The sequence below is a fragment of the Anolis sagrei genome, chromosome 6, assembly GCF_037176765.1.
Source record: "Anolis sagrei isolate rAnoSag1 chromosome 6, rAnoSag1.mat, whole genome shotgun sequence".
In the NCBI taxonomy this organism is placed as follows: Eukaryota; Metazoa; Chordata; class Lepidosauria; order Squamata; family Dactyloidae; genus Anolis; species Anolis sagrei.
Window position 1 is genome coordinate 110,255,074 of NC_090026.1, and position 8,466 is coordinate 110,263,539.

Here is an 8,466-nt window from a genome sequence, read left to right on the forward strand (position 1 = left end):
TTAGCTTAGCTCTTTCCTTTCCCTCTGACTCAATCCATCTCTGGTTGCTATCTGGTTACTCCAATTCCATCAGCCTATCAAACTGCACTTCCAGTTATGAGAGTATTCTGCTGATGTAGTAAATAATTGTTCTGTTTGAAATTATCTTGAGTCTTCACAGATGTGGATCTCCAGGTAACAAACCATTGTGTTCTGGGTTTGACTTGAAAAAAGCATTGTGTTTGTCTAATGTAAACAGATATCATTTCCTCAAAAGTTAATCCAGTTTCTGGTCAGCAAATGTGGACAGGTGTAAACAGATGTAAACATTTCTGTTATAACTTTCACAGTTCTTATCACAGTTTATTATGCATTTCAGTTCTGATTAACAACTTTTAATTACAGTCCAGCAAGCAGGTAGTTAGTAATTGCAGGCTTTAATATTTTTAAACTTGTATCTTCAAAATTATTAGGTCTCATCATACACCTTTCATTCAGTTCCATTCAAATCCACACATATCATATCAAATCCACATTTATCAAATCTACACATTATATTTCATGTGACAGTATCTCACAGTGTATCTTCACTGTATAATTAATACAGTTTGACACTGCTTTGACTGCCATGTCTCAGTTATATGGAAACATGGGAGTTGTAGCTTAGTAAGGCACCAGTACTCTTTGGCAGAGAAGGCTAAAGACCTTACAGAATTGCAACTCTCAAGATTCCATTAAGTGCCAGCCCTCATTAATTCTACAGTGTATCTGTACACTTAGACAGGTAGGCTCCAAACTGAGTGTGCCTTTAGAGATTTAACCCAATATTTTAAACCATGCCTAAAAGAGCAGCTGATAACCAAGATAGGCTTTTCAGTATGTAAGCAATACACTGGACCACTGAGAGACTTAGCTGTTAAGTATGGTACTGACTGAAATACTGGAGCATCCTTGAAAGACAGACCACACAGAGCACATTATGGAAGTCAAGTTATGGTGCAAGGCATTAATGATTTATGAAAGGCGAGTTAAACTGAGGAAAGATCACAGCTGGTGCAACCTGCAGAACTGTGCAAGAACAAGCTTTGCCACTGATATCACTGGGGAATCCAGGAACAGCAAATACCAGACTATGAATCTTACCTTTCAGGAAGAGCACAACACCTTACAGAACTGGTTGCAAACTAGTTCCCAAGCCACCTTCTTACTGATAACAGAAATGGCATCTTGTTTGGTTTTGAATTCCCCGTGTTAAAAGTGCTGGTTTGTAGTCCAGAAGATGAATATAAATATCTTTTAGTTGACAAGATTTGCATGTAGTGCTAATTCTCGTAATTCAGAATTGATATTACAAAAGAATATCTTGAGGAGGAAATGCTGAGATCTGGAATGAAAATTCCTCCTTGTCCCGTTGCATTGCACTACAGACATTGTAGGTCATTACACATTCAACATCATATTCTTCAGCCCTGAAGAATGATTTCACGTACACTATATATTAATGTATAAGTCAACCCTATGTATTAGAACATTACTCCACAGGTGGGAGGGAAGCAGGGGAAAGCGTATGGAAGAGTTGGGTCTCGTCTTACTCCAGCAAGGTCCATCTTTGGGGACAGCGAGCCATCCCACATCCTTTCTTCATCTTCCCGCTTCCCCATGCTCCCCCCCCCCCCCCCCGTTTTCTTCAATTAAGAGTTGAGTAACATCCAACTCCTGAAAATGAAGTCTTCTCTCTGTTTTTGCATTCTGGCAAGATGGATTCCTACACATGGACAGCAGAAGTGGCCATGATTCATGGGATGGCCTCTGTGGGATTCCATTTTGCCAGCATGCAAAAACAGAAAGAAAGAAAAGGTGTGTGTGTGTGTGTGGGGGGCATACATGGGATAAGATCCTATGTCAATGGGAGGTTTGTGGACTATGGAAAGGTAAGGGTCATTCCACAAAGAAGAGGAAGAACCAATGCCATCTCAGAGGAGCCGTTACCTTTTGCCACTACTCTTTCTAGGCATTCAAAAAGGCTAGTAGAGTGGGGTTGGTGCTTTTTTTAGGTTCTCCCAGGACAGACTAAGCTCTTGCTTTTCACTGCTCATACAATGATCAATTTTTGAGGTATGTGTGATTTTTTGACTAAAATTTCTAGATTTATATACATGTGTATATAGAGTAGTAAGGGTACTATCCAGATTTAGGGTAGTAAACTCTGTACTATCGGCTATATATGTGGTCTCCATCATCTTACTCACCTTATGAGTTGCTGCTCCTAATTCTGATAGTGGCACACATTACAAGGAACATTAGGATCTGTTGTTTTTTAATTAGTGGTATGGAGATTTTACGGCTGTGGCTCTGATGCTACTTCTTTGTCACAACAATTCTATCTTTCGAAAGATTAGTCATGTTTCATGAGGTTTCCCGGATCTGTGATGCTAGAGAAACAGCACAGCATGACAGTACATAGTCGTGTATTGCCTACGTGTCAGGAACTATAACTGGTATAACCAGCCAACCTAATCTGATCATATATAAAAATTTTTTAGGACAGCTAGGTGCCTCAAATGGATTCCTGTACAGAGTTAGGAATGGTGATCTTCAACATGGGAACTATTTGCGACTTTTAACTGATCTCTGTGAAGAGTATACGAGCCCTGAGAAATCCACACCTCAGGTAGGTCTTACTTAAACAGATTATACCTTTATTAAAGAAATAAAATGTAGTAGAGAAATCAAATTAAATGTAGCATGGACTTTATTTCTTTGCTTGTGTACTATAGTAAAAAGTTAAAGGTTTTCCCTTGACATTAAGTCCAGTCGTGTCTGATTCTGGGTGTGGTGCTCATCTCCATTTACAAGCTGAAGAGCTGGCGTTGTCCATAGACACCTCCAAGGTCATGTGGCCATCATGACTGTGTACTATAAGCATAGTATTAAATAGCTTTTTCTTGTATATCATATGTGTGCGTGTGTCTATAGCAGTGGTTCTCAACGTGTGGGCTCCCAGATGTTTTGGCCTTCAACTCCTAGTAATCCCAACAGCTGGTAAACTGGCTGGGATTTCTGGGAGTTGTAGGCCAAAAACACCTGGGGACCCACAGGCTGAGAACCACTGGCTTATAGTGATCTAAATACAATATCGGCCTCATTGAACTAAAACAAAATTATTTTGATTTCAGTGGATTTATTCACAAAATTTCTTTGAGCATTCCTTGCTTTATAAAAAAACCCCATTTAAATAGACAGATGACTTTAAGGCACATACACACACTATGAGGATTAACAATGGATCCAACACATGATAGATGTGCATATATAAATGTGAGATAGATCAGATCTTTCCCACTTGGAAATGATAGTTAGGATTTGGTTTTGTAGTTATATCCTGGTTGCATGATTCTGAACCACGTAACAAAACATGTGTGGCTAATGTCCTATAAAATGAGGTGCTCCCTCATTCACTTGGGAGTGCCTCACTTTATAGGACATGGAGACATAGTCAGTGACAGTGTGTAAATGCTTAATATGTTCACTTTTGAAATTCTCTTAAAATTTAAAGTGGAGTAACAGTTAATATTTTATTTAACCTAAATACTAGGAATGCGCAATCAATAAAAAAGTTTCAAAGGTCATTACAAAACGAGGGAGGGAGGCCTCTGGTGCTTTGTTTCTAAATGAAGGACAAAGGATGCTATAGGATTAAGGATTGATCTGATATGAACGGCCACCTTATTCCCATAAATAGAATAATACACATGATGGGAAACAAAAATTGGATTAAAATACTAGGGTGGAATAATAAATTGAAACAAGGAAAATATGGAGAATATATAGGTAGGGAGATGCTTTTGAACTGTGGTGCTGGAGGAAAGTTCTGAGAGTGTCTTGGAGTGCGAGAAGATCCAACCAGTCCATACTTCAGGAAATAAAGCCCGACTGCTCATTGGGGGGAAGGATATTAGAGGCAAAGTTGAAGTACTTTGGCCACATCATGAGGAGACAGGAAAGCTTAGAGGAGACAATCATGCTGGGGAAAGTGGAAGGAAAAAGGAAGAGGGGCCGACCAAGGGCAAGATGGATGGATGGATGGCATCCTTGAAGTGACTGGCTTGACTCTGAAGGAGCTGGGGGAGGTGATGGCCGACAGGGAGCTCTGGCGTGGGCTGGTCCATGAGTTCACGAAGAGTCGGAAACAACTGAACGAATGAACAACAACAACAACATAGGTAGGGAGAGTATGATGGAAGATATATCCTGAAAAGCACAGAGTTCAGAGAAAGGGCTGACTGGAGTAATATACAAAGGGATGATCAAAGATGAGGAATATATCATAAGAACATTACAAAATAAATGGCAAAAAGCGGCAGTACTTACAAGATAAATAATAGAGGACTTAAAACAGTGATTTCCAACATTTTTGACCTGTGACGACTTGACAAGGGGTCACTTGTTCCAGGGAACACTCTGACCAGGGACCACTCTCCAACATTAGTACCAAAAGGGTTACGAATCAATTTTTGGTCAACCTTAAATTCTGTTTGGTTATTTGGGGTGCTGATTCAGAAAACTGAATTGGATAGAACACATCAGCTCTAGTTTCTGATGCAGAACATATGCCATTCAGTAGTCGCTATCTGGTCGCCCACAGAAAACCATATTGAATAAGCCTCAGCATTATAAGAGAGTTTTGTGAGACCAGTCACTTTTGTTGCAATGGTGTAGTAACGGTTCCAGACCACTGGTGATCCACAGACCACAGATTGGGAACCACTAACTTAAAAAGAAAGGCTAGGAAAATCAAAATAGAGAATTACAAATGGAAAGGGAGTTTATTTGGAAATGGTATTAAACCCCAAGCACAACTATCAAATATGATTTTCAGTAAAAGTTCAACATGCTGGCACTATGGATTAAGCAAAGGATGGTATGTTCTCACATGGTGGGGAATGTTTGGACCCAAAGGCAAAAACATTTTGGGAACAAATAACAATAAAAATTGGAGAAATTACTGAAAATACCACTTCGAGTAAATATGTACCTAATGTTGATGGGAATATTAGGAAACAATAAGATCAATGTAAAATATCAATATTTATTCAAAGCAACGTGTTGTAGCTCAGCATCCTGACAGAGCTGCTACTCCTAGTAGCAGTGGGGAAAGGTCTCCTCGGGAGTCAGAGAGTGAAAGGCAGCGTCAACATGTTAGAGAAATCCTCTTGGCACCAAGCGACAGTGATATGTTTATGGGCTTCTCAGATTACGACATGGGGAATGGGGAAGCATTTAGAGGTGTTAAAAGGACTGTTTGTGAGCCAGAATCTGAAGGAGAAGCACAGAGGAAGCGTATTCGGGAGTTACTTAGGGAACCCACTTCTGAGGAGGACTTTTTGGGCTTTGAGGGGGATTTGGGGTCTGGAAGTGACATGGAAGGGGAGGAATTGGATTGGACTCAGGTACAGAATATAAGAGACATCTGCAACCAGCCCACTTCCAGCGAGGAGTTCGAGGGGTTCATGGGGGACTGGCAGCCAGGTGATTCTTGGCAGAATCTGACCCCTGATAGTAATTGGCAAAGGTGGAGAGATGGGCATTCAGCTGCAGACTTGGAAGGAGGTGATAGCGATGATGAAAGGGTGGGGAGCTCATCAAGCTCTGACAATGAGCTTTAAGTTCAGGAAGTTGCATCTAGTTGCAGGAAGCAAAGTGTCCAAATGGGACCTTATTCTTTGCCTTGCTAAACTCTCACCTTTGGGTCCCGGGCTCCAGCCTCGTGAGTTCCTGTTGTTCCAGCTTTCCAGTTTTCCAGCTTTGATTCCTTTGGATTGACCTCAGGACTGGTTTGACCACGCTCTGGCTTTTCTGGACTTTATGTGTTTATATTTTTGGGACTGAAACATTCTTTTGTTCTGAAACTGATTTTCTTGCTCCAGTGACTGTATTTCTGCTACATATTGATTTTTAAGCAGTTTGCTTCATTTTTAGTTTAATCTGGATTACGAGTCTACACTATAATCCAGATTATATTTTAGTTTGCTCTATTGACTCAATTTTGGTGTCAAACTACTCCAGTAGACTTCAGCACTGCTGTTAAGTGCTTTTCAAGACTTTTTGTTAACAATAAAGCTGTGTTTTACCATTTGAACTGTGTCTGGTGTGTTTGAAGGCATCTGGGTCCTGACACAACAATTCTTGCAGGAAAGGCCGTAATAACTTGGGGTTGGAAAGATGAAAAAAAGGAATATAGTCCATTGGAACAATTACTTGTTTGATCAAGACCAATCAGAAATTGTAGCAAGTGTTATTTATAAGGATAAGAAGGAAGATAAAATGAGAAAAAATTAAAGAGAATTGGTCGATACATATGGAATTGATAAAAAGAGGCAAAGCCAATCTAAATATTACACAGAGATGGGAAAAGCTGAGCTCATGGATGAAGTTCTCATGGCAATTGTGGTATTAGTATGGGGTGGGGAGAGGTGTGGTGGGAGGTAGAAAACAAAAATAAAAGTGAACAGAACTAAGAAATAATAGCTAAATGAGTGGATAATAAAGAATGGAGGAAGAGTGAGAAACAAGAAGAGGGCAAAGAAGTAGGTTTATAGATAAATGATGTGCATGGATTAAATGTACAAAATCTATTCATATAGCAAAATCTAATATTAATAAAATATTTTAATAAAAATAAATAAATATACATTGCAAAATTGTAGAAAAAGCTAGAGTTTGCCTTTTTCTGTTAGAGGGATATTCTGACATTTGTATCACACAGGAATTTCCAAGCCAGCTGTAATGGAAAGGTTTCCAAGCCAAAGCCTGCACGGCCAAGCTGAAACTTGGCAGATGTGTTCTTCATTTTGTGATGTGAATCATTACAGGACCAAAAGGCAACAGTCCCAATAATTTGGTTTAGTATTTGGATTGCCATCACTAAGATCTTTGATAGTTTTGGGTTTTTCTTTTCTGAACACTTTTGGAAACTGAAAGCGTGGCAAAACGTATGAGTGAACAACCTGCTTCTGGAAGTACTGATAATTTAAATATTAAAAATTCCTACTTCCTCATTGCTACACTTTCCATTTTCTTCTCTGATGGTTTACCAGTGGGGTGGAAATCTTGGATTAATATGTTCTCAACTAAAAGAATGAAACTTTTCAAAACTTTTCTCTCTTATGGATGGGTGTAACGTATTGCCTACTTTGCGAGGCTAGTGTGTCAGGGATGGCTGTACAAGGTTTGTTTGTTTTTTTAAAAAAAAGGTCAAAAGCCAGGCATCCATTTTGTGAGCACAGAGCTGAGCAGATGGAGCCAGCAAGCAGCCTTTCGGGCAGTGGTTCTCAACCTTCCTAATGCCGCGACCCCTAAATTCAGTTCCTCATGTCGTGGTGACCCCAACAATAAATTATTTTTGTTGCTAATTCATAACTGTCATTTTGCTACTGTCTCTTTTAAATGGTCTTTTAAGTTATGACGATGTTTTAGTTAATGTTTATCTGACTTTTTATTATTGTTTTTGGCATCTAATGGTTACCGGTTATAAGCCTCCCTGAGTGCCACCCCCCCCCCCCCCCCGGATGAGAAGGATAGGATATAAATGCCCTAAATAAATAAATAAATAAATAAAGTTATGAATTGTAATGTAAGAGCCCCACGAAACTTGGCACACAGATTGGCCATGACAAACAGAAAATACTGGCAGGGTTTGGGAGGAATTCACAGAGATTTAGGGGAGATGTAGTTCACCTACATCCCGGAGAGCACCGTGAACCCAAACCACTATGGTTCTGGACCAAACTTGGCACAAATATTCAATATGCCCAAATTTGAACACTGATGGAGTTTGGGGAAAATAGATCTTGACATTTAGGAGTTGTAGTGCTTGGATTTATAGTTCACCTACAATCAGAGCATTCTGAACTCCACCAATGATTCAACTGAACCAAACTTGGCACACAGAACTCCCATGACCAACAGAAAATACTGGAAGGTTTTTTGTTTTTGTTTTTTGCTCCTGCAGACACTCCAGAAGACTATTATTATTATTATTATTATTATTATTATAAAACTCAGTTGGAAGGAAACTCCAAATCCAGCCTCCATCTTTCTGCCAGGCAGGAAGATAGAATTACTATTCTATTATTATACATCATCATCATCATCATCATCATCCATTATACAGTATACAAATATGTGAAATTAATTAATTATGTGCATGTGTTTTGAACTAGGAGTCTGGAGACTTGGATTCTAATAAATGGCAATGGAGTGCCACTGGATGACCTTGAGAAAGACCCACTTTCTCAACCTCAAAGAAGGCAAAGGCAGACTCCTTCTGAAAACATCTTGCCAAGAAAATCCAGTGCTAGGTTCATCCTGGGGCCCTTCCAGATGGGCCCTATATCCCAAGATCTGATCCCAGGTTACCTGCTTTGAACTGGATTATATGTATCTTCACTGCCAGATAATCTGGGATAAACAGAAAACCTCGTATCA